Below are 26,154 nucleotides of genomic sequence, written 5' to 3'. Positions count from 1 at the left end.
ATTGAGAGAACATCTCCTCTCTCTAGTCAGTCACCAGTTCCCCCGAAGGCCAACGAGAAGCACAGGAAAGTTTGGCGCATAAATTATAATACTATCGAGACTTTTGCAATAATCATATGTCCTACCCAAAGAATCATGCCACCACATGAGGAAAAACTTGCCTTTTGCTCAGGAAGCAACCATAATTATAGATGTAGTGACGGTGAGACCAATTCACATTTTTAATGCATTTATAAGAATAATATCATTGAAATAAATATGTGGATAAAATTCATGCCTTCTTTGCAAACTATTCTGGTTATATAAATTGAGAAAGCTTGGAGTATTATCTACTTATTGCTATGTAACACATTACCTAAAATTTGGCTGGTGTGAGCAACAATTTTTATTTCACGGTTTCTTAGGTTTGAGAATCTAGGACCAGGTTAGCTGAGTCATTGGCAGGAGGCTTCATTTGCTTACCTTGTGGGGCTCTTATGAAGGCTGCTCATAACAAAGCTTCTTCCAGAGAATGGGATCTGAGAGAGGAGAGAGGAAAAAGGAGAAAGTCGAGGAAAGGGAGACTGGGTAGGGAGAGGAAGGAGAGAAATAGACCCCAGTTTGGTAGTCATCTGGCAGGTTGCTTATGAGAGTCTACCCTCCAGCTCAAATGGTTCAACTCCTCCCCCCACCGCATGCAAAATACACTCACACCCTCCTATTCTTCCTCTCTTTCTCTCTCTCCAAGTTGCTCATTCGTGTCCAACTCTTTGCGACCCCATGACTATATACTCTATGGAATTCTCTAGGCCAGAATACTGGAATGGGTAGACTTTCCCTTCTCCAGGGGATCCTCCCAACCCAGGGATCAAACCCAGTTTTCCCACATTGCAGGCTGAGCCACGAGGGGAGCCCAGGAATACTGGAGTGGGTAGTCTATCCCTTCTCTAGTGGATCTTCCCAACCCAGAGTTTGCAGGCAGATTCTTTACCAAGTGAGTTATCAGGGAAGCCTAAGTCTCATTCTATCACAGCATTAGATGACCTCTAGTGTTAGCTCTTGTAAATCAAGTCTAGGTATAGATGAGTTTTCTTGCATGCAATTTTTTACTTGCTATATACCTAGAGTGAGGTTCCTTTGAACTTGCAGGCCTGTGGAGTAAAGAGATAGCTGCTCCATGCCCAACATAAGACATTCCTGTCCCAGGAAAGAGAAAATAATAAGCACAAAAGAATCACAGATTCATAGAAATTATTAAAAAGAAAAAAAAGAAAGAAAGAAAAAAGGGTAAATTCGAGAACTTCCGACTGCTTCCTAGAAATGATTCTCCAAAGCCTTTACTCCACTGTCAGAGTTCTTGGTGCTTCTTGGTAGATTACACTTTGCTGTCTTGAAACCATTTTTTTTCAGATTGAGATTTGAACCCACAAGGCTGGGATTCAAACCTGGCCAAAACCCCGCTTGAGGCTTGAGCTCACATGGCTGGGATTCCTATCAAGCCGAAACCCAGTTTGAAACTCTCACCCACATGACTGGGGCTCAAACCCAGCCAAAACACATGGTCTTCCAGATGAGATCACAGACCTAGTTTCATGACCTAATTAGCTCAGGTTCTTGATGTCTCAATGCAGAAAGAATTCAGTGAGAGACAAAAGTGATAGGTAAATAGTGGGTTTACTTTAGAGAGAAACACACTCCACAGAATATGGGCCACCTCAGAAGGGGAGTGCGACCTGGAAAGGTGGTCTTGTTAGCTTTTATGGACTGAGTAACTTCACAGGCTAGTAAGTGGGAGGATTAGTCCAGCCATTTGGGGAAGGAGTGGAGATTTCTCGGAATTGGACCACCCCCACATTTTGGTCTTTGATGGTCAGCCTCGGAACTGTCATGGTGCTGTGGATGTGTCATTTATATTGTTGACATGTTAAAATGAGCTTTACTGAGGATCAAGGTCTAGTTGAAGTTGACTTTTCTGCCATCTTGGACCCATTTGAGTCTTAGTTCATGTTGTGTCATTCTCTCAAAGATTTGCCCTGTCACCTTCCCTCCTGTTTAACTTTGAATCACCCTTTCTTGGCCATGAAAGGCAGCACAGGATTTCAGTTAAGTAGATTCCTCAACCTATTTCTGGCTTGTAAAAGTTTGGTGTTCCACAGGTTTTTTCCTTTTTTTGTAATATTTTTGTCCCTTTTCCTCTGAGCTGGAATATCTGACACTGCATATATGATTCTCTTAAAGGATTTTTATGCATCTCCTATGATGATTAATGGGGTTCACTGCAGCAGACAAAAGGCACAGAAGACATATGTCTTCTGGATAAAAACTTCTCTACCATAACCCATTCCTAAGGGGCAACACCCTTAAAATTCTTGGAAACCCTGCTTTTTTTTTTTTTTCAATTTTTTTTTAAAGTATGGTTGATTTTCAGTATTGTGTTAGTTTCAGGTATACAGTGAAGTGATTCAGTAAAAATACATACATGTGCATACATATATATGTATGTATATATTATCTTTCAGACTGGTTTCCATTATAAGTTATTATAAGATATTGAATATAGCATCCTGTGCTATATAGTAGGTCCTAGTTTAGCTATTTTATATATGTATATGTGTATGTATATATCTGTATATATCTATATCTTTTGTAGTAGCGTGTATCTATTAATCCCAAACTTCTAATTTATCTCTTCTCAGCCCTGCCTTTCCCCTTTAGTAACCATAAGATTGTTTTCTGTGTCTTGTCTGTTTTTGTTTTGTAAACAAGTTCATTCATATCATTGTTTTTAGATTCCACAAAGAAGTAATATATTTTTCTCTGTCTGACTTTGTATGATGATTTCCAGGTCCATCCATGTTGTTCCTAAAGGCATTTCATTATTTTTTTATGGCTGAGTAATATTCCATAGTATATATGGCACCATATCATCTTTTGTTGATCTTTATCCATTTATTTTTGATGTTCATTTAGGTTGTTAGAAGCCCTATTTCTGATTGAAAGACTCTGTGTCACATCATTAGATAGTGTTTTGTAAGACTATAGATCTAAACAAAACTACAAGTGAAATTGGCGTAATTGGTATGAATGGACTCCAACTAACAATCAAAGAATACACACTCCACTTAAGTTATGGACTTCCCAGGTGGTCCTAGTGGTAAAGAACTTACCTGCCAGTGCAGGAAATGAAAGAGATGCAGGTTTGATCCCTGAGTTGCAAAGATCGCTTGGAGGAGGGCATGGTGACCCACTCCAGTATTTTTGCTGGGAAATCCCATGGATGGAGAAGCCTGGTGGATTACAGTCCATAGGATCTCAAAAGAGTCAGACACAACTGAAGCAACTTACCATACACCCGTGGAAAAAATCATGAAGACAGACAACACACTGGGCAATAAAGACAGCCCCAGCAAATGTAGATGAAGTAAAAACCACACGAGGTGGGGACTTCCACTTCAAGATACAGATGCAATTTTTACCTGTCCTCCTGCTAAATGTAGCTAAAGAACCTAAATGTTACATGTATATAACAATGTAAGAAGACTCTGAAAGGAGGAAAGAAGGTACACCTACTAGGAGACTCCAGGGAAAGGAGCTGCCATTCTCTCAGTTTCCTTTTGCTCCAACATCACAGATTGGAGTGCTGGAAGGACAGCAACCCAGAAATTCCAATGAGTGAGGACAAAAAAAGCCCCAATAAATGCCTGTTCTCTCCAGCCAAAAGCCAAAAAGGGTTAGCCTAGTAGGAAAGAAAATACTTAGACAGTTATTGCCCTACCTCATTCAAAGGCCACAGAAAAATCTGCAGCCCCTCTCCCAAGGCTATCAGTGGGAGCCTAGACAAACCCTTACCAGACTAGAATGAAAAAACCCTCTCCTGCCAGCCTGGGTGGTGTTAGAGAAGACTGAATGGGGAAAGAAGACTTTCTTCCTACCTGGTGTCCATATCACAAGCTCAGCTCAGTCGTTCAGTTGTGTCCAACTCTTTGTGATCCCATGGATTGCAGCATGCCAGGCTTCCTTGTTCACCACCAACTCCTGAAGCTTGCTTAACCTCATGTCCATTTGAGTTGAGTTGATGATGCCATCCGACCATCTTATCATCTGTCATCCATTTCTCCTGCCTTCAGTCTTCCCCAGGATCAGGGTCCATTCCAGTGAGTCAGTTCCTCTTATCAGGTGGCCAACATATTGGAGTTGTAGCTTCTGTATTAGTCCTTCCACTGAATAGTCAGGACTGATTTCTCTTAGGATGGACTGGTTTGATCTCCTTACAGTCCATGGGACTCTCAAGAGTCTTCTCTAACACCACAGTTCAAGAGCATCAATTCTTCGGTGCTCAGCTTTCTTTATAGTCCAGCTCTCTGATCCATACATGACTACTGGAAAAACCATAGCTTTGACTCGACAGACCTTTGTCAGCAAAGTAATGTCTCTGCTTTTTAATATGCTGCCTAGGTTGGTCATAGCTTTCCTTCCAAGGAGCAAGCGTCTTTTAATTTCATGGCTGCAGTCATCATCTGAAGTGATTTTGGAGCTCAAGAAAATAAAGTTTCTCAATGTTTCTATTGTTTACCCATCTATCTGCTGTGAAGTGATGGGACCAGATGCCATGATCTTAGTTTTTTGAATATTGAGTTTTAAGCCAGCTTTTTCACTCTTCTCTTTCACTTTCATCAAGAGGCTCTTCAGTTCCTCTTTACTTTTTCTCATGAGGATGGTGTCATCTGCATATCTGAGGATATTGATATTTCTCCTGTCAATCTTGATTCCAGCTTGTGGTTCATCTGGTCTTGCATTTTGCATGATGTACTCTGCATATAAGTTAAATAAGCAGGGTGACAATATACAGCCTTGACATACTCTCTTTCCCAATTTGGAACCAATCTGTTGTTCCATGTCCAGTTCTAACTGTTGCTTCTTGACCTGCATACAGATTTCTCAGGAGGCAGGTAAGGGGGTCTGGTATTCCCATTTCTTGAATAATATTCCAGTTTGTTGTGATCCACACAGTCAAAGGCTTTGGCATAGTCAATAAAGCAGAAGTAGATGTTTTTCTGGAACTCTTGCTTTTTCAATGATCCAGCGGATGTTGGCAATTTGATCTCTGGTTCCTCGGCCTTTTCTAAAACCAGCTTGAACATCTGGAACTTCACAGTTCATGTACTGTTGGAGCCTCAGTTGGAAAATTTTGAGCATTACTTTGCTAGCATGTGAGATGAGTGCAGTTGTGTGGTAGTGTGAACATTCTTTGGCATTGCCTTTCTTTGGGATTGGAATGAAAACTGATGTTTTCCAGTCTTGTGGCCACTGCTGAGTTTTCCAGATTTTCTGGCATATTTAGTGGACACTTTCACAGTATCATCTTTTAGGATTTGAAATATCTCACCTGGAATCCCATTGTCTCCACTAGCTTTGTCCATAGTGATGCTTCCTAAGGCCTACTTACTTGACTTCACACTCCAGGATATCTGGCTCTAGGTGAGTGATCACACTATCATAGTTATCTGGGTCATTAAGACCTTTTTTGTATAATTCTTCTGTGTATTCTTGCTACCTCTTCTTAATATCTTCTGCTTCTGTTAGGTCCATACCATTTCTGTCCTTAATTGTGCCCATTTTTGCATGAAATATTCCCATGGTATCTCCAATTTTCTTGAAGTGATCTCTAATTTTTGCTTTGCTTCATTCTGTCCTCCATGGCCATACTTATCTGTGAACTGGGTGTGGCAGGAGCAAAGTGGGGAACACAAACTGGCTTCAGGGGAGGCTTGGTCCATGGCTCAAGTGGATTGTCCAAGACTGTTTTCTTTCTGTATTTCTTAGCTCCTCTGGTTGGTCCCATTCTTTGTGGACTTTGACTTCTTGAGAATGAAATGGTGACTAACAGCTCTAGGAGCTACATACACTCATAGTCAAGCATATATCTGGTCAAAATTAGGAAGCCTACTTCCCAATATTCCCAGCAAAAATCCTGATATTGAATCTTTATGCATTTTGTATTCAGTCTTGAATCACAGTAGGAAAGGAGTCTAAGATATATATATATATAATCTATAGACTTAAGCTACTCATTGTCCCTGTTTTCCAGATAAAATTTAAGATACTATTGCAAAGAGATAGTGAGTGGATACTAGGAAAGCAATTAACAAAAGCAAGAAGTCATATGTGTATTTTTCAAACCTGCGTTTATATGTTTGAGAGTGTATAAACTCAAGTTTCGAAATACACATATGATTTCTTTTGCTAATTATCTTTTCACTTATTGACTTATTCATTGCAAATAAAAATGTACAGAATTATTTCACCCTTCTTAAAGAATACAAGGAGATCCAACCAGTCCATCCTAAAGGAGATCAGTCCTGGGTGTTCATTGGAAGGACTGATGCTGAAGCTGAAACTCCAATACTTTGGCCACCTCATGTGAAGAGCTGACTCATTGGAAAAAGCCCTGATGCTGGGAGGGATTGGGGGCCGGAGGAGAAGGGGACGACAGAGGATGAGATGGCTGGATGGCATCACCAACTCGATGGGCATGAGTTTGAGTAAACTGCGGGAGTTGGTGATGAACAGGGAGTCCTGGCATGATGCAATTCATGGGGTCACAAAGAGTCAGACAGGACTGAGTACTGAACTGAACTGAACTGAAATAATGCACATACTGTCATTATATTGATACATTACATCCTTCTGATGAACTCTTAAGTCATTTGCCATTTTGTTCAGCTTTTGGTTTTTTTCCTATTACAAACAAAGATGCAGTAAATATTTTCACATGTAAAGCTATAACAATCCAATTGGAGTTACAGTTTCACTAAAATTAAAAGGAAAAAACCTCTTTTCTTTCTGTTTGCCTTTAAGAACTCACTGTGGGGGAGGGGGCATTTTCAAATATGAAAAAAGAAAATGATATGCCATTTGATGTTATGTAAACAGAACAGATGGTAAGAATAATGTGTAATTTTAACACATTTCAGGTTTCTGCTGTATACTAGGTATTAAAATGTGTCCTTCCCTCTTCCTCAACACATTAATTTTAAGCTTCTTAAATTCTCAACCACATAGTGTATGGTTTATCATATAAAATAAAGGAGTTAAACACTCATCTTTATCTCTAATTTCAGTCAGATAAAAACACACACAGCCACCTCCTCACTGTGAATAATTCAAGCAATGGGCCTGATACTGCTTAATGCTTTCTGATGCTTCTGTTCAATGCTCTGGTTTCCTCCTGTTTTGAAATATCCCTCCTAATTTATGAGCTTACCATGAAATGCTACCAGAGTAACAACAGTAGATGCCTCAGTATGTCTGTTTTGTCATGACTATCAGAACATCCAAAAGGCTATTTACAAACTATTTTACTTTCATTTCCACAGGAGGATAGTGATTCTGTTTTAAATGCAAAATATATATTAAACCAAAAATGGGGAAAATGAAAGATTTAACTTTTCAGTTAAATGCTGTTTTGAATTTTTTATGAAAGGTAAAAATGTCTGTTGATTCTATCAATGATGTTATTTCCCTTTTCCTTCTCTCTAACCCATTTATTAGATCACTGTTTTGCACCACCTGGGTTTAAAATATTCAGAATTTTCGGTTTATTAGTCCATTTTAAGATTTGCTAGTGCTGAGAATGAGAGCACCTTTCCTTCACCTCAGAATTTGTTTAAAAATTATTTATGGTAGTTGTTTAAATGTTCAATGTGATCTCCCTCCCATTTAGAAACTGACCAAAGTAACATAGCTAACTTGGATAATTACAGTATCCTTCTCTAGATTTTAAGTGGAATCATGTCTACGATCTCTCATATGTTCAGGACAACCCTTGGGATAGAGAGTTATGAACATCTTTATCTTACCAATAGAGAAAGTGAGCAGTTTTTGCATTTGTCTACATATGTCTCTGGTACTTGTACAGTAAAATCTAGAATTTAGTCAAGTCCTATTTCTACTAAATTTGCCTATGGGCATACTGCATTTGTTTGTATTGATCATATATTTTAAATTTTCATTTTTCACTTTTTTTTCTTGCATTTCAGAAATTTTTTCCTTTTTTTTAAATCAGTCCTCCTTCTGGAGTATTTTTTAAAAGTTTATTTAAGAAGGGTAGATTTATGGGAAACGCTGTTTTTAATTATTTGAAGTTCAGTTTGGTTACTCAGTCATGTCAGACTCTTTGTGACCCCATGGACTGTAGCTCGCCAGGCTTCCCTGTTCATCACCAACTCCTGGAGCTTGCTCATCTTATGTCCATTGAGTTGGCGATACCATCCAACCATCTCATCCTCTGTTGTCCCCTTCTCCTCCTGCCTTCAATGTTTCCCAGCATCAGGGTCTTTTACAAGGAGTCAGTTCTTTACATCAGGTGGCCTAAGTGTTGGAGCTTCAGCATCAGTCTTTCCAATGAATATGCAGGACTTATTTCCTTTAGGTTTGATTGGTTTGATCTCCTTGCAGTCCAAGGGATTCTGAAGAGTCTTCTCCAACACCACAGTTCAAAAGTATCAATTTTTCAATGCTCAACTTTCTTTATGGTCCAGCTCTCCCATCTGTACATGCCTATTGGAAAAACCATAGCTTTGACTAGACGGACCTTTGTTGGCAAAGTAATGTCTCTGCCTTTTAATATGTTGTCTATGTTGGTCAGAGCTTTCTTCCAAGGAGCAAGTGTCTTAATTTCATGCCTGCAGTCACCATCTGCAGTGATTTTGGAGCCCAAGAAAATAAAGTCTCTCATTGTTTCCATTGTTTCCCCATCTATTTGTCATAAATTTGAAGTTATCTTTATTTTATCCTTATTCTTCTTTAAAAGAATATTTATTTATTTGGCTGTGCTGTGCCTTCGTTTTAGCATGTGGGATCTTCAGTCTGTATTGCAGAATGTGGGATCTTTAGTTGAGGCATGTGTGTGGTCTTTAGTACTGATACTTATTTTCTCTCAATAAGTTAAATATATTATTTCAGTCTCTTTTGATGTAGCAATTACTGTTGGTGAATTAGCCAAATAGTTTTCCTTTGCTGTTTTTCTTTTGTTTTTTAATTTGGCAGACTTTTATCTGAATTATTTGAATAATGTTCTTACATGTTTGTCTTTTGCAGTATATGTGAAAATATGATTTTTTTTTAAAATTATGCTGTTATTTATTGACAGTCTAGAGTCTATAGGGTCAACCATAGAGTAGAATCAGCAGAGGGAAAGGTACATAGGGTGAAGTCTGGGAGACACCAGACACAAAGATTCTCATCCTGGAGGAGAACCATGGGGATGCTCTTAATTCTCTCAGCAAGAATGTGAGATAACACATGCAGAGTATTTTCAATGAAGGAATCTCACCCCAGCCTTGGTTACCAGGGTTTTTATTAGGCTCAGTAATGCAGGCATGCAGCATCCTTCTGTCTTTCCTCTATCTACTCAGAAATTCGCTTGCCTAAAGCAAAATCATGTATTCACCATAATCACATATTTGGGTTAAACTTCTGTGGTCAGATAGGTATAACGTGGTCCAGTGCCTCAGGTATACAGAAACACTCTTATCAGACAGCATTCCAAAAGCTCAAAGATCATCTCCTAGGAGGTACCAATGGGTCAGGGGAGGTAGGAGTTTATAGCAACTCACTAAAATAGAAGACATTCCATAAGAAAAAATAAGAAAATCTTTATTCATCAGATGGTCACTGTTTTCTTCAGAATGAAATCTTGATCGCATATATTTCCAGCTGTGCTGACATTAAAAATTCCCTGTGGGACTTGTTGGGCTTCCCAGGTGGTGCTTGTGGTAAAGAACCTGCCTGTTACTGCAGGAGACAAGATCTGTGAGTTTGATTCCTGGGTTAGGAAGATCTCCTGAGGGAGGGCATGGCAACCTTCTCCTGTATTCTTGCCTGGGGAATCCCATGGACAGAGGAGCCTGGCAGGCTACAGTCCATGGGGTCACAAAGAGTTGGACATGACTCAGGCGACTTAGCATGCACACACAAAGGGGGCTTGTTGGGAGGAACTCAGTGAGTATACATATCTGGGTGGTAAGTACATGTACATACTGAATATGCACAGAACACCAAGTTCACTCTTGAGGCAAGGAAAGTAAAATAATAGGAATAGTATATGTGATAGGCATTGTTCTAGGCACTGACCTGATGAACACAATGAGTTAAAGACCTGTCCTCTTACAATTAACATTATATCAATGGAAACAGCAATAAACAAAAAATATTGTCATTTCAGTTGGTGTTAAATGCTACTAATGAAAAGAGTAATGGAAGCAATAAAGCACTAGCTTTTGCCCAAGCAGTCAAAATTTCTTATTTTAACCTAGTACATGTCTGGAAGTCTGGAAGGCTTTTGGAAAGGTAGGAAGATGATCAGTTCCTAGAAAAACTTACCTATGAGCTTATTAGTTTGTTGTTCTGTAGTGTCTGAAATGGGTCTCACCAGGCTGAAATCAAGATGTCTTCCTTCTGGAGGTTCTAGGGGATGATCTATTTTCTTAGCTTTGGTAGTTTTAAAAGGCTGCCTGTATTCCTTCATATTTAGCTGCTTCCCATCATCACACACCAATGATGACAAATCAAGTCTTTCTCATGTTGAATCACTTTAACACAGGCTCTTCTGTCTCCCTCTTCCACCTTTTCAGACCCTTGAATTATGGAAGATCCACTTCAGTCAGTCAGTCAGTTCAGTCGCTCAGCCGTGTCCAACTCTGCGACCCCATGAATCGCAGCACACCAGGCCTCCCTGTCCATCACCAACTCCCGGAGTTTACTCAAACTCGTGTCCATCGAGTCGGTGATGCCATTCAGCCATCTCATCCTCTGTCGTCCCAGTCTCCTCCTGCCCCCAATCCCTCCCAGCATCAGTGTCTTTTCCAGTGAGTCAACTTAGGTAATCCTATTTTAAGATCACCTAATTGGCAACCTTAATTGTATCTGCAACCTTAATTCACCCTTACCATGTACCATAGCATATTGACAGATTTGAGGGATTCAGGTATGGACATTTTGTGTGGATTTTGGGGTGGCGTGTAGAGGTGGTGGTCATTATTCTGTCTACCACAGTGAGCTACGTTTACTTGAATACAGAAGAAGCTGTCTGTCCAAATATCATAACTGCTTTTATTTGAAAGTTTTCCCCTCTATTTTAACATGTTAAATTCAAATTGTTAAAATTACCATTTTTTTAGGTGTGTAATTTTAATAGGTAGATATCTTTCCTATTGTTAATAATTCATATGAGCATGTAGACAACTTCACACAGCCACCCAAGTGGGTTTGCAAAATATTACCCAGAACAGAGAATAAGTAAAGTTCAAAATGGAGTTTGCACAACCACTGTTTATTATATACAAGAAATTCATCGTGCAAGCTTTATTATATGTAACTCACATCTAGGTAGAGTCAGAAGTAAAATGGGAATATCCTCTACAGTGTTATTTGCTAAAACAGCTAAAGGAAAAAAGGAGACAATAAAAATTGCTTTAATTGGATTTAGCTATTCTAAGAGATACCATTCATAGGGAAGGATAGTGGAGGCAAGTCAAATTTGGTTAATAATTATTCTCATTTTGTATCTATAATCAGGCATATTAGATATGGCATTCTGTCATCTGCAATATATTAATCTATTAATCATAGTAATAATTTACCCTCATTTTTATTAGAATTCATTTTTTTAATCTCCTAACTGAAATATAAGATTTGTATAATTCACTATTCATCTGATATATTGGTGGGGAGTACCCAAATATCACTCTTCATGCCAAGTAATTGAGTAAGATCTAGATTTACCTGGCAAATTTTAAGTACTCATGAGCAAGTACAGAAGGTACATAGAACTCTTAAAGAATGTAATTTGACAATATCAAGGGCAACACATTTTAAATTGAGAATGAATTCCTCACTGATCTCATATCCCAATCATTCCTGAAAATGCACAAGCAGCTTATTATGCCATATGTTTTTTTTATGGTGATTAAAATAGGAAAAGATTGTCAGATTCATTCAGCATGCTAGAAGGCCATTTATTTCAGTACCTAACATTGGACTATAAGGCAGGGAATTACGGATCAATTTTGGCAGTATCAGATCTCTGTTCTGGAGATAAAATGCCCCAAAAAATCTATCCTTTATTCAGGTGGAGCCACCATTATTTTGTGTCTTGTTTCTTTCATAAAGGAAGTTGGGGGTTGAAGTTAGATAAGAACTGTGAAAGACTGTGAGGATCAAAAATTGTGTGTCTGTGTGTTCTAGGGTGAAAATACCATAGCCTAGCTTTGCAAATATGACAAGAATCATGGTATCAATTCAATCTCAGAAGAAATTGAGATCAGTACCATCCTCCTGTGTTGCCAGAGGACTCCAGATTCCCAGGATAGTCGATGATGGTCACAGTAGAAGTTATTGCTTTGGACTTTGTTGCAGCCATCTAGGATTCATTTCTCCTGTGACTGTATCCTTTAAGGTCTTAAGGAGCATAATTTAAGACAAATATTATTTGTCTGGCAGACTATTAGGAGATTTTTATTGCTCATACAGTGTACTCTATGCCCCTGAAACCAAAGGAACATCTGGTCTTTGTTGAACTCAGAAGAAATAAATGCATTTGCAATATTTTATGAACTCTAAAATTATAGTTATGTTTCAAGTTTCCTGAAATCTATTTCATCTCTCTAAACATATTCCCACAACAACCCAAATCCTCAGGTTACAGAAGGGGAAATGATGATTCAGTATATGCTCTTTTGTGAACGAACTTGCCTTTTTCTTTAATGTTTCAGATAGGTCGAGGCCAGACTGTTTTGAATGTCCTAATCCAAACAGTAAATACCTTTAATTCTAGAGTTTTACAGACAAGTGAAAAAAGTAATTCTTTACCACCCTCTATACCCTTGTTTACAGAGTGTTTTTGCTGTCTTGGGGATTTTTTTAAAGATTATTCCAGCTCAGTTTAGCTAAGAATGAAAAGAACCAGGAGAAGTTGTTATCCCATGGAGATTTTAGTTTTGCAAGGAGTCACTTGCAGTGCTATTGTAATAGTAAATATAAAGAGCTGTTCAGATCCCAGTGCCCAGGAGAACACTTCAAGTAACATTACAGAGGCATTAAGGTGAAAGAGCAAAAGCACTGGGCTAGGGTGAGAGGAGCAGGAGTCCAGCAAAGTGCACGCTAGTTGTTGTGTTCGGCCACAGGCAAGACCTTCTCTCTGGGTCTCAGATTCCTTCTGTCCAAAAATAGAGATTTGACAGCTCAGGGATGACCTGGGAGGAGAGCTGGAGTGTTCTGTTGATCTGCTTTACAAATTAAGCTTCCATTTGGGAGTGACATGCCTAAACCAACGCTTGAACGCTAGATTTTTTTATTTTATTTGTTGTCTATGAAAATGCTTTGGTTTCATGCAATAAGATTTTTATCCATTAGTTTCATTAATTCATTCATTCCTCAACAAGCATTTATTGAAAGCATATTCTGTACCTGTTAATATTTGGCTATCAAGGAATAAACAGTTGTTCTCGTCCATCTGGTTGCTGTGTTGATTTAATTAGGTTCTTGTTTCTTCCCAGTTTCTTGCATTTCTTAAATTGAAGTGCTGCTGATTATTGATGATAGACAAATTTTGAATATAGGAGAGTGAACTTATACTTTGGCAGATTAAATGGTGATCCCTGGGCAGGACAGATAATTTGTCCTGAAATTATCTACCCACTACCCTTTGCCTAATGCCTAAAATTTCATCATTAAAGAAACTCTTACTCTTTTTATCTGTAAAAGTGGGAATTCTAAAGGGAGGAATAGCATATAACATCATTAATATTCAGTGCATGTTTATTGTAAATTTATTTGGAGTTAGGCTTAATTTATTTTTTTAATATGACAACAAATAATTCTGAAGGGAATCAACTACAGAAGGAAAGTGAAAAGACACAATTATCTATTATTTTGTTAATGTCTTAATATTTATTGAAAGTGCATTGTATATCAGATACTATATCAGGCATTGTGGTCTCTAAGGAATAGTTCTGTTCCCTGATGTGTTTCTAAATAAGATGATAAATAACTATGTTTTATCTTATTTCTCCTTCAGAACTTGTCCACTACTATAAATAAAATAGATAACTAATAAGGACTTACTGTCTAGCACGGGGATTTCTACTCAGTACTCTGTAATGGCCTGTATGGGAAAAAGAATCTAAAAAAGAGTAGATACATGCATATGAATAATTGATTCACTTTGCTGTACAACAGAAACTAACAGAACATTTTAGATCAACTATACTCCAAAAAAATAATAAAAATGCTATTTAGAGACCTCAAGTCAGAAGATATGTATTTAATAATATTAAGACATTAAACATTAAAAAAAATCTGAAACAAAAATTTTCAGCCTTCACCTAACCCTAATTGCAAAGCTTATTCTGGAAAATGTTGGGCCAAGAAAATAATTGTAGCATGAAATAAATGTCTCTGACAGTACAGCAATCTCTGCCCCCAGCTGAAAATAAAGGAAGTTATTAAACACTGACAAAATTTAATCAATATTTTGAGAAAAAGAATTGGTCGTTATAGAGTTATGTGTCTAGGCAAGTTATCTTTCAAGAATGAAAATGAACTAGAGATATTGTTAGATGAACAAAAATTGAGAATGTTTAACAGTTACAGATTCTTGCTAAAGAAAGCTTCAGATATAGGGGAAGTAACATGAAGATGACAGTTGCATGGAGGAAAAATAAGTACAGAAATTGGTGAACATGGGATACATATAGACAGTTTTTTTGTGAAACAGAATAGGCATACTTCAGAGAGATTGCAGATTTAGTTCCAGACCACTTCAATAAAGTGAATATCACAGTAAAGCTAGTCACATGAAATTTTTGATTTCCCAGTACTTATGAAAGTTATGATTACACTATACTGTGTTAAATGTGTGATAGCATTATGTGCATACATTAACTAAAAATAAAAAATAATAATTACAATGGCAACACCAATGATCACTGATCAGTTCACCCTCACAATTATATTAATAACCAAAAAATATGAAATATTATAAGAATTGCCAAAATGTGACAAAGAGATAGGTAGTGAGCCAAAGCTGTTGGGAAAAAAATGCATCAGTAGTCTTGTTATACACAGGGTTACTGAGAACCTTCATTTTTTCATAAATGTAATGTCTGCAAAGCACAGTAAAATGAGATATGTCTGTACTTAGAATCCTTAATTTTTGGTGATAAACAATGAAATAATTAAAATATTGGGGAAAAATAACATACATGTTAGCATAGAGGCAAACAGAGTTAAAACATATCTCATTTGTATAGAATATGAAGAAACTGAGTAACTTCAAAATGATATATGTCTGTAAAATCTTAGAAGTTAAACACAAATCATATTTTAAAACTTCTGAGTTGGTAACAGATAAAAAAGAAGGCAAGGGAAATACAGAAAAAAGTTCAACAACAGAACAACAAAAATCCCACAAAATATGTTAGAAAGAAATTGATTCACCCATAATCACAATGGTTGTAAAAAAAATAGATTCAGTAACTAAGTGACAGAAATTATTACATTGGATTAAAAATCAAGCATGTTGCTTATGAGAGATTCATCTGAAACACAAGGACAGAATATTGAATGTACAAGAATAGAAAGAAATCTCACAGGAAAATGATAAACAAAACAAAATTTGAATAACTATTAATATAAAAAGTTACCAGCAAAAATGTGTCACTGGGAATATAAGTAGTCATAACATAATAAAGTTATAATATTTCATTTACAATAGAATAAATTCCCAAGGGAAACATAACAGTTTTATCTTGTGTGATCCTAGTAGCTTCAAAAACACAAAGAAAATAGTCAATAAAGCTATAGGAAGAGTTGAAAAATTGAGAATTCTGATGGGTCATGTTACTGCATCACTGTCAGTTATAGATCAACCAAATAAAATGTGTAAAAATAAGATCTGGTCATAAAAAATCTTGATAGCATGTCCATCTAAAGAATTCTTAACCTAGCATGTGTCAGTAGTTCATTCTTTGTAACTTCTAAGCAGTATTCCACTCTATGAATAAATAACGTTTTTGTAATTGACTCTCATTTCCCAGGCTTGACCCTTTATATCTGTCAAGTTCTCATTATATTTATTTATCTTGCAATGTAAAGAGATTCTGAGAGTTTTCTGCTGTATGAGATTGTAAAGACCAAAGGGATTCTGCTTCTTCAGATGTCCACAGCTTCTCCATTGAATCCACCATATCCTTGCAGCATTTTTCAAGAGTAAATAATAATTTCTTAGCAGTGAAGAATTGTTGATGTTGTTTTTCCTTCCCCATCCATTGTACTACTTATCTTTTACAGCCCTCTACAAACTAAGTCCATTTAGCGCAGCGGAGCTCCTTGGTGTGACACTGTAATGATGCGTGCATGCCATTATGTTGCTCAGTTGCTAAGTCGTGTTCAGACTCCGGGACTGCAGCATGCCAGTTTCACAGCCCAGTCATCTTTTGAATCAGGGGGGATCAATGGATGTAAACATTTTTATAATCTGGCATAAGGCTAGAAAACGAAATTGTATATCTGGAGTAGCATAGTAATTGGTAGATAATAAGTGTTCAGTGTTACTTAATATTTGATAAATAAATGAATGCTGGGTATATTTGATAAATAAACAGAAGCCTGGAACAGAGAAAGCTTTAGATATCAAGGCAGTAGTTTTATATTGTAGAAATTTACCCCAGGTATCTTTTTTGGATTCTGTGAAGACACTGCTTTGTCTAGAACAAAAAGAAGAGGAACCAGGAATGAGCAAGTCAGTTGAAGAAAATGGGAAAGGTCTAAGTCATACATGTCTAAAATGAAATAGGGAACTACAAAAATACTAAGAGGACTGTGAAACTGTTTTGAGGACGCTAACCTACAGTGGAGCCAGTTATCTCCAGTCATTGCAGTGGCAGCCTGAGATGAAGAGAAAGGAGACTAGATGCCTGGCTTGAGACCCATTACAGTCTCTAATAGGTGCCCTGTAGCCACAGATGCATTGTCTTATTTGTAGCATGCACTCAGTAATTTTCAGATAATCAAGCATTGTATAGTTTCTCTTAAACCAAGCCTTTCCTTTTATTCTGATCAAGTCTTATGCATCTATTTTCTCAACCTAGTTTAAAGATCTATAGGAATTAAAAAAAGGGGGTGATTAATGTTATTTTTCAAGTCTAAGTTTATAGTTCATGACTAAAGAGTAATAAAATCCTTATTTAGATTCTTACCTTCACTCTTGGCTAGTTAATAACTGTTATACCAGTGTGATCATACCATACCTCCTTTGTTTTATGATGCTATTCAGGTATTCCTGTTAGGAGATACAGCTGGAGGTGAGGAAGAATATTTTCTCGGTATTAATCTAGCTGTAGAAGTGGAGACAATGAACTTTTCATTGCTTAGTCAGAAGGATTCCTAGCAATTTATAAAGCAAATATTCCAAACAGATTAATTATATTTTATTCTAAAATAAGATTGGCCCAATCAAATAATTTTCAGAATATTTCAAGGAAAAATGGCATAGGAAATACAAAATTTCTGCTGATGAGTCCAACTACAGCAAGTAAAGCTCTACTTTAATCTAGTGTTCGATGACATCATAAAGAATGTTACTTAAGTATAATTTAGACTGTTACCAACTTAAAATAGGAGTTATTTGTTAGATTTCAGAAAAGTAGTGAATAATTACACTGATCAGAGAATCAGGAGATCTGCATTCTAATGTTACATTTAGTGGTTCTTATAATTACTCATTTAAATTATTTCTAAATTTTATTATAGTTCTCCAAATCTCAATACCTGTGATCTTGCAATCTATGACATAGATACTTTAAGGATTCCCACCTCATTATACATAAAGTAGTATTTAACGTGATATTGAAGTGCTTAAGAAAACCTGAATTATCAACTGATGGCATCTTTTTATGAATGTAAAAATGTATGTGTGTGCATGTGTGTGTGTGTATTCAGTTGCTTAGTTGTGTCAAACTCTTTGTGACCCCGTGAACTGGAGCATGCCAAGCTCCTTTGTCCTCTGCTATCTCCTGGAGCTTGCTCAGATTCGTGTCCACTGAGTCAGTAATGCTATCTAACCATTTCATCCTCTGCTGCCCTCTTCTTTGCCTTCAGTCTTTGCCGACATCAGGGTCTTTTCCAGTGAGTTGGCACTTTGCATCAAGTGGTCAAAGTATTGGAGCTGCAGCATCAGTCCTTGCAGTGAATATTCAGGTTGATTTCCTTTAGGATTGACTAATTTGATCAAATCAGTCCAGTCCAAGTCCTTCCAGTCCAAGGAGCTCTCAAGAGTCTTCTTCAGAATCATAATTCAGAAGCATCATTCTTTGGTGCTTAGCCTTCTTGATGGTCCAGCTCTCACATCCATACATGACTACTGGAAAAAAAACATAGCTTTGACTAGATGGACCTTTGTTGGCAAAGTGATGTCCTGCTTTTTAACATGCTATCTAGGTTTGTCATAGCTTTCCTTCCAAGGAGCAACCATCTTTTAATTTCATAGCTGCAGTCACCATCTACAATAATTTTGGAAAGTGAAAGTTGCTCAGTTGTGTCTGACTTTTTGCGACCCACAGACTATACAGTCCATGGAATTCTCCAGGCCAGAATACTGGAGTGAGTAGCCTTTCCCTTCTCCAGGGAATCTTCTCAACCCAGGGATCAAATCCAGATCTTCCCACATTGCAAAAAATAATTTAGAAGCCCAAGAAAGTAGTCTGTCACTGCTTCTACATTTTCCCCTTGTATTTGCCATGAAGTGTTGGGACCAGATGCCTTGATCTTAGTTTTTTGAATGTGAAGTTTTAAGCCAGTTTTTTCACTTTCCTCCTTCACTTTTGTCAAGAGGCTCTTTAGTTCCTCTTCACTTTCTGTTATTAGAGTGGTTATCATCTGCATATCTGAGGTTGTTGATATTTCTCCCAGCAGTCTTGATTCCAACTTGTGATTCATCCAGCCAGCATTTCACATGATTTATTCTTCATATAAGTTAAATAAGCAGAGTGACAGTATCCAGCCTTGTCGCATTCCTTTCCCAATTTTGAAGCAGTCAGTTATTCCATGTAATGTTATAACTGTTGCTTCTTGATCTGCATACAGATTTTTCAGGAGGCAGGTAAAAAAGTCTGGTATTTCCATCTCTTTGAGAATTTTCTACACAATTTTTTGTGATCTGCACAGTCAAAGTCTTTAGCATAGTCAAGAAGCAGAAGTAGATATTTTTTCTGGAATTACCTTGCTTTCTCTATGATCCAGCAAATGTTGACAGTTTCATCTCTGGCTCCTCTGCCTTTTTAAAGTCCAGCTCATACACCTGAAAGTTCCATGTTCATATACTGTTGAAGCCTTGCTTGAAGGATTTTGAGCATAACCTTGCTAGCATGCCATTATATAATTGTCCAAGCCTATAGAACATACAACATAGAGTTAACCATAATGTAAACTATAGATGTTGGATAATTATGATGTGTAAATGCAGGTTCGTCAGTTGTAACAAATGTACCACTCTGGTGGGAGATGTTAATAATTGGGGAAGCTATGCATGTGTAGGGGCAAGAGCTGTATGGGAAATATCTATATCTTCCTCTCAGTTTTGATGTGCACCTAAAACTGCTCTGAAAAAAGTGTATCTGTTTGAAACATATTCAGTTTATGCTAAAGATAATGGTTGTCAGTTGTTGTTAGGCATGGATGATTCCCTTTGAAGTCTCTTTCAGACCGTATCTCAATGTTGACAGGATTCTATGTGGGATGCAGGAAGAAGATCCATCCAAAAGCATTTGCTTTATTGTATTTATTTGTCTCAGAAACAGAAACTGAGCATGTTGTTGTTGTTTCTTCAGAAATTGTTTAGATGCACACTAAATTGTTGGTAATATTTATCATAAAACATCACAGAGTCACAGAGCATCTTTACAGGGCACTGATACTGCATCCTTAATCATGGGAAGCATTTGGATGATGATCTTCATAAAATACAATACTCAAAACTCGCATGAGGGAATATGTGGTGTTCAAGTTTATTTTGTTGTTTTGTTCAGAATTATGACAATTTAAACATGGTTGTAGTGACCATTTGTGTTTGCTTCTTCTCCAATTTAAAAATTATTTTGGCAAAGGCAGGTAATAGTAATAGGTGCTAAAGGATGAATTTTTGCAACTGACTGGAGTTCTGGGTTAAAGTAGATTCTATGGGTGGATCCAGACTCAACAGGATTAAATGTTCCATGATCAGCTAGTGATGGTTGCTTCTGTTGGGCTAAAGATACCTGTGGCATATGTGACTAATCTTAGCTGCTACCGTTAGAACCAGCTCCTGCTTAAGTCAAAATATGAACAATCAGAAAAGTCTACAAAATGGTTTTTCCCTCTGTTTATTGAATTATATATTAAATATAATTTTAGAATTGAATTTTTCAGTTGTTCTTATTCATTAAAATCAATAATTTTTAGAGGTTGAATATAACCTCGCTTGTGGAGGAATACAGATTTAATATATAGGTGAAATTTTAACTTGAATGTCATGATTTGTTTCTAGCAAAACTATTTTAGCTCAGCTGCCTGGAGTTTATACCTTATTAATAACATGTATCTCAAAATATATAGTGTGCAAAAATGTCTCAAATTCTTCATTTTAATTTCAAGTGACTTCAAATCCAGGAAAGGAAAAAAGAGAATTGAAACTGAAACCAAAAGACAACATTGTCATGGCCTCTTTTTAATGCTCTTATTGAGCTGACAGATAAACTTGTGTTTGAAACTTGCTCTAACAATACCTTATGCTGTAAACTACATGGAATTTTATCTGTGGATTTGGAAAAACTAATTGACCTTGTCAGTAATTGTCTCACTGGAGGAGAAAGAAGTAAAAACTAAAACTTCAGCCACTTAACCATCCTTTTCAGCCAAGTCCCTTGTTGATCAGTGAGGAAAAATAATGAGAACTGCTCCATTTCCTAAGAACCATCTTGCTATTGTCAACACTCCAACCTTTCTCATTTGAGACTCAAATTTATTTCAGTTCCTTACATGCTCTGTGCTATCTGCCTGTATTACCATAAATTATTTCCACTAGAAATGTCGAATTGAGAAACAAAAAGCACTAGGATGTTTTCATGCAAGAGAAATTAATCTTACCCAAAGGAAATAATGCCCCCATTACACTCCGGTGCGCAGGCTTGTATATTCAGAATCTTTGTCTACACCTCATGTGGGGGCCATTATATTATTGTAATACAATTGCTACAAATGATTAACCACATTGCTAATCTAATACAAAAACAAAGTACCTACAGGCCTCAAAGCATTTACCCAACATCTTTCAGTACTAAGAATTTTTTTGTATTTGTTTCACTAAACTTTCCTTCAACATTTATGCTTTTCTCTCATAAGCCTTTATAAACACACTGACCTTCAGCCCATCTCCAGATGCATCTGCAAATATTTTGTATTAAATTTGGAAGAACTGGTTACTCTGTTAGATGCTTTCCAGCTCATAATCTTCTGAGGTTGTTGTCCTTGTTTAATTGATGATAATAGTTTAGATAAAAGAAACAGCCGGTTTCCACCATCTATTGAGAATTTGCTATGTGACAGTCTATATGTGTGTGAGGCACTTTACATACATCTCCTGCAATCTCGCAAGGAACTCACGTGAGTGATTCCAGTGTTACTCCAACATGTAACGACATAACCTAGATTTTCCAAGGGTCACTACCTTGTAAATAGTGGAACAAAAAGTTAAACACAAGTTTGTCTGACTCTCTTTTACATAATCAGATTCTCCTATCTTTCAAGACTCAAAACGAGTCTCATATCCATCCATAAAGGTTTCTCTCACACTCTGAGGTAGTGTTAGCTCTGTGACTTATGTTGAAGTGAAAATTTGGCTCTGTGAACATTGCCACACCACTCATGTCTTTGTTTTGTTACTGTTTTTCCTGTGTGCCACCTTGACCACTGATAGTACAAAGTTAACAACTTGATACTTCCCTTTCCTTCGCAGTGCTCAGTCAGTGTTGAGTGGTCACATGGCTGTTAGGAAGAGGACTAAGTCAAATGCAGAGGAGGCTTGTTCAGATTTCCAAGCTTGTCTGCTTTAGCATGTGCCATTCGAAAAGCCCTTCTCTATGCTTTGCCCTTCCCCTCAGAGAATTAAATTATGTAGCCACTTAACCTGATTGTCAATACACTGTCCACTCCATTGTCTTTCAAAATCATTTTAATAAACAAAAATTGTGGAAAATAATAGCAACCTCATCAAGTTACTATTGCAACTGGGAAAAAGTTCCTCCCAACAGGATACCAACTCTTCAGTTTCGCACTTTAGGCATTCTCTTTCCTGTTCCAGAAAGTATACATGATGTACACTGAGGGTTATCTTAGTTACCTTTTTTTTTTTAAGTGAGCATAGGGGACAGTGAGATCCAATTTTATGTAATAATATTTCAGTAGATGAACAAAACAAGGCTAAATGATAGCTACTAAAGGAAGATGAAATGATGATCACAGTCATGAGATTTTTATATGATTTAAGGTGATGCTCAGAATAACACTTGAATTAGGTTCAATCATTAAATGTAAAATATTTCTGTGTAAAATTAATAAGTAAATTTGCCTCTTCCCTCCCCTGGGATTTGTGAACTAAGAATGATCCCAGTTTATACATTTTGGTAATATTTATTGCTATCATAATATTGATTGCTATTCATAAAATATTACTAAGTTTCTTTAATATATATTGTCACAAAATTAATATACATTGAATTTTAAAACTGTACTGTTACTAATCTGTGTAATGACACAATTCATGAGTATATGTCCTAGACCCTTATTTTTTTGGTATGAGGGAGGTAGAAGATTTATTATCTTTGCACAACATTTCATTGACTATGTGAAAAGATGCAAATTCAGACATAATGTTTTATTTTTCAGGATTCCATGGAACCAGTGGGATGGATCTTTTGCCTACTGCATTTTTTTACTATGCAAAATTTAATAACAATATTAAAATTTAATAGATCCTTTTGTTAAATTCTTCTTGTATGACAGGCACTGTGCTGTATGCTTGGCACACACTACCTTATAATCCTCAAAAAAATTTACCAAGGTATTCATTCATTTTATATCTGTTTTAAAAATAAGGAAGGTAAAACAGGCTGAGATTACGTTAGCTAAGGTGAAAAAAAGAAAAAGCAAGTAGAAAGTGAAGTCGCTAAGTTGTGTCAGCCTCTGTGTGACCTCATGAACTAATGTAGCCTGCCAGGCTCCTCCGTCCATGGGATTTTCCAGGCTAGGATACTGGAGTGGGTTGCCATTTCCTTAAGGGGTAGAGTTTGTATTTGACTTTGACTCCATGTCTGATGCACACAGAAGTGAATGATAAATTTATAATATACTAACACATAACTGTGCCTAATTTAACTGTAGCTAAAAAGTCTTTCTGGCTTTGCTTCAGTGAGCCCTCCTTCTTGCTTTCCTGCCATGGTGCTTACTCAGAAGGCAGAACAGTAAATTATGACTGTAGTTTTTGATAGAAGGAGTAAAGATCAATACTTCTCTTGCTTTCTACATTTTAAGTCATGTTGAAGTCACTGTGCTCAATCACTCTCCTCTCTGTTCCCACTTTGAATCTGGTCTAGGAAATAGGACTGTTACTTCTGAAAATCCTTAAACCCTGCTGTGCTTTCTCCTTTCTTACCACACCTTTAGGATGTTATCCATAACTACTGTGGAAACTGAAGCAAATATTTGCTCGTTTATTTTAAAATTCAGAAGTGCATTAAAAGTTCAGCTATGTATCTCTGGTATTGAAGATGTTAGTTATTGTGCTTAGCTAAAAGTATTTATTTAGGAAGTCAGGAGGTCACTTTTATGAGCTAGAACTAGAATAAATTGATGTCCTTGGTGATACACTAAGTCATATTCAGAATTGATCTGCCTATTGGGCATAGGTATTCCTCCAGCAGCGTAAGTGTTATAGAACTTATCTTTACACAGGCAGAAATGATTCTACACAGAATTGACTTGGCAGAGATTTCTATTCCATATCACAATATACTGAAATCTCACCTTCTAAGAAATGAGTTCGTTTATCTGTTACCACGTCTTTCACCACACTGATCCAAGCCACCATCATCACTTGCCTGGTAGTTTCATAATGCTGACTAATCAATGTCCTTTAGGGTACCAAGATATCCATAGCATAATTACCATACCCTAGCTTGATTTCTTTCTGGCCTCTTGCTACTACACAGGTGGTAGTAAGGAAGCAACCGTCTTTGGTTGAGGACTCTTGAGAAAGTTTATAATCTTTAAGCCTGAAAAAACTCCGAGTCATCCTAGCGTATGCCTTTAGAAATGGTATGAATATGGAATCCACTTCTTTGTGGAAAGCAAAGTACTGCCATCCTTTGGCATTTGCTTAATGATGACATAATATTCTCAGGTATCCATAAAACTTACATTGCATGTAGCCACCATTTCTTTCTTGATTTTAACTTCAAACTACTTCCTCTAAATCCTTGGATTTCTTAAATAGTGTAGGTAAAATGAAATGCAGAGGACATTGCAATAACAGCAACAACAAACACAAAGACAGCAACAAAGAGGGGGGGAAGTGACCATAAAGCAGGAGCAAGATAAGTATAAAAGTAACAGATAACTATGTGAAAGCCTAGAGACCACCCCTGCTCTTTTCTCAAGCAACCTATTAGAAACCTTTCTGCTTCCTAACTGTTTTGGGGCATCACTTTGGAGAAAATGGTCTTTTACAGAGCACTGTACTCCTACTCACAAACCATTCCATCTATCTTATCATGCTGCACTGATGCTTTATTTTACAAACAACCAAAGACATGAGGACAGAAAGTAAGATCTGGGAGGAAAAAGTATGATATTATGGAAAAGAGAAGGCACAAAAATATAAGCAAGGCAATTTACTTGTTCCAAATACAAAGTCACAACATGAAAATGCTTTACAGTAGACTGGATTTGATAGAGGTAAGTGTTCTTCAGAAGACCTCACCTTCACCCTCTGCCATGAGAAGAAAGAAAGAAAGAAAGAGAGAAAGAGAAGAAAAGAAGAGAAAAGAAAGAGAAGTCACTCAGTCGTGTCTGACTCTGCAACCCCATGGATGGTAGCCTACCAGGTTCCTCCATCCATACGATTTTCCAGGCAAGAGTACTGGAGTGGGTTCCTATTTCCTTCTCCAGGGGATCTTCTCGACCCAGGGATCAAACCCAGGTCTCCTGCATTTTAGGCTGACACTTTCTGAGCCATCAGGGAAGTCATGAAAATGTCTTGCAAATAATTTCAGGGAAAACAAATATTTATAGGGAAATCATGATGAAAAAATAATGAAACACATAAGAAAAGGGGGCCAGAAATAGAAATTGTCAGATAACTGTATTGGTGTCCTACTGTTGCTAATTGCCACAAACTTGGTGGCTTAAAACAACATACATTTATTATCTTATAGTTCTGGAGGTTGAGTCCTAAAAATAAAGGAGGCAATAGGACTGTGTTCTTTCAGGAGGCTCTAAAAGAGAATCTCATTCCTTGCCTTTTCCAACAGTTAGAGGCTCACCTGCATTCATTAGGTCATGGCACCTTCATATCATTTCTGCCTCTGCTCCCATCATTATATCTTCTCTTCTGTCTCTGACCATCCTGCCTTCTTGTGATAAGGATCGCTTGTGATTAAACTGGGCCCACAGCAATAATCCAAGATAATCTCCTCCTCTCAAAATTTTAATCATGTCGTGCAAATTTAATCATGCTTCCTCCCCTCAGAATTTTAAATTTAACCAGGCTCCTTTTGTCATATATGTAAGGCACATACTCACAGTTTCAGGAAAAAGGGTGTGACTACGTTGGGTAGTGCATTACTCTACCCCTCTATAAGAATACATGGAGATAACAAACTCAGATTTCAGATTATTAGTATTACCAGAACAGCTATTGTAAAATTAGGCTTTTTTTGTATTTAAAGAAATAGAAGACCAAAAAAAAAAAAAAAAATAGAAGACAAGCTGGAAAATTATGTATATGAGACAAGAAAACATAAAAATGACCTGGCACATTTTTAAAAGTATCAAATAGCACTCCTAGAAAGGAAATTGAGTAAATTA

General features: G+C 37.0%; 1 long non-coding RNA gene across 1 annotated transcript in view; it reads left to right on the top strand.

Annotated features, from left to right (window-relative positions):
* Positions 1-26,154, top strand: part of LOC139032454 (uncharacterized) — a 130,378-nt gene that overhangs the window by 62,065 nt on the left and 42,159 nt on the right. The window lies entirely within an intron of this gene.

Source organism: Odocoileus virginianus, chromosome 3 (assembly GCF_023699985.2).
Source record: "Odocoileus virginianus isolate 20LAN1187 ecotype Illinois chromosome 3, Ovbor_1.2, whole genome shotgun sequence".
Taxonomy (NCBI): Eukaryota; Metazoa; Chordata; class Mammalia; order Artiodactyla; family Cervidae; genus Odocoileus; species Odocoileus virginianus.
The sequence above is the reverse complement of the archived record's forward strand: the minus strand, read 5'-3'. Positions and strand labels throughout refer to the sequence as shown.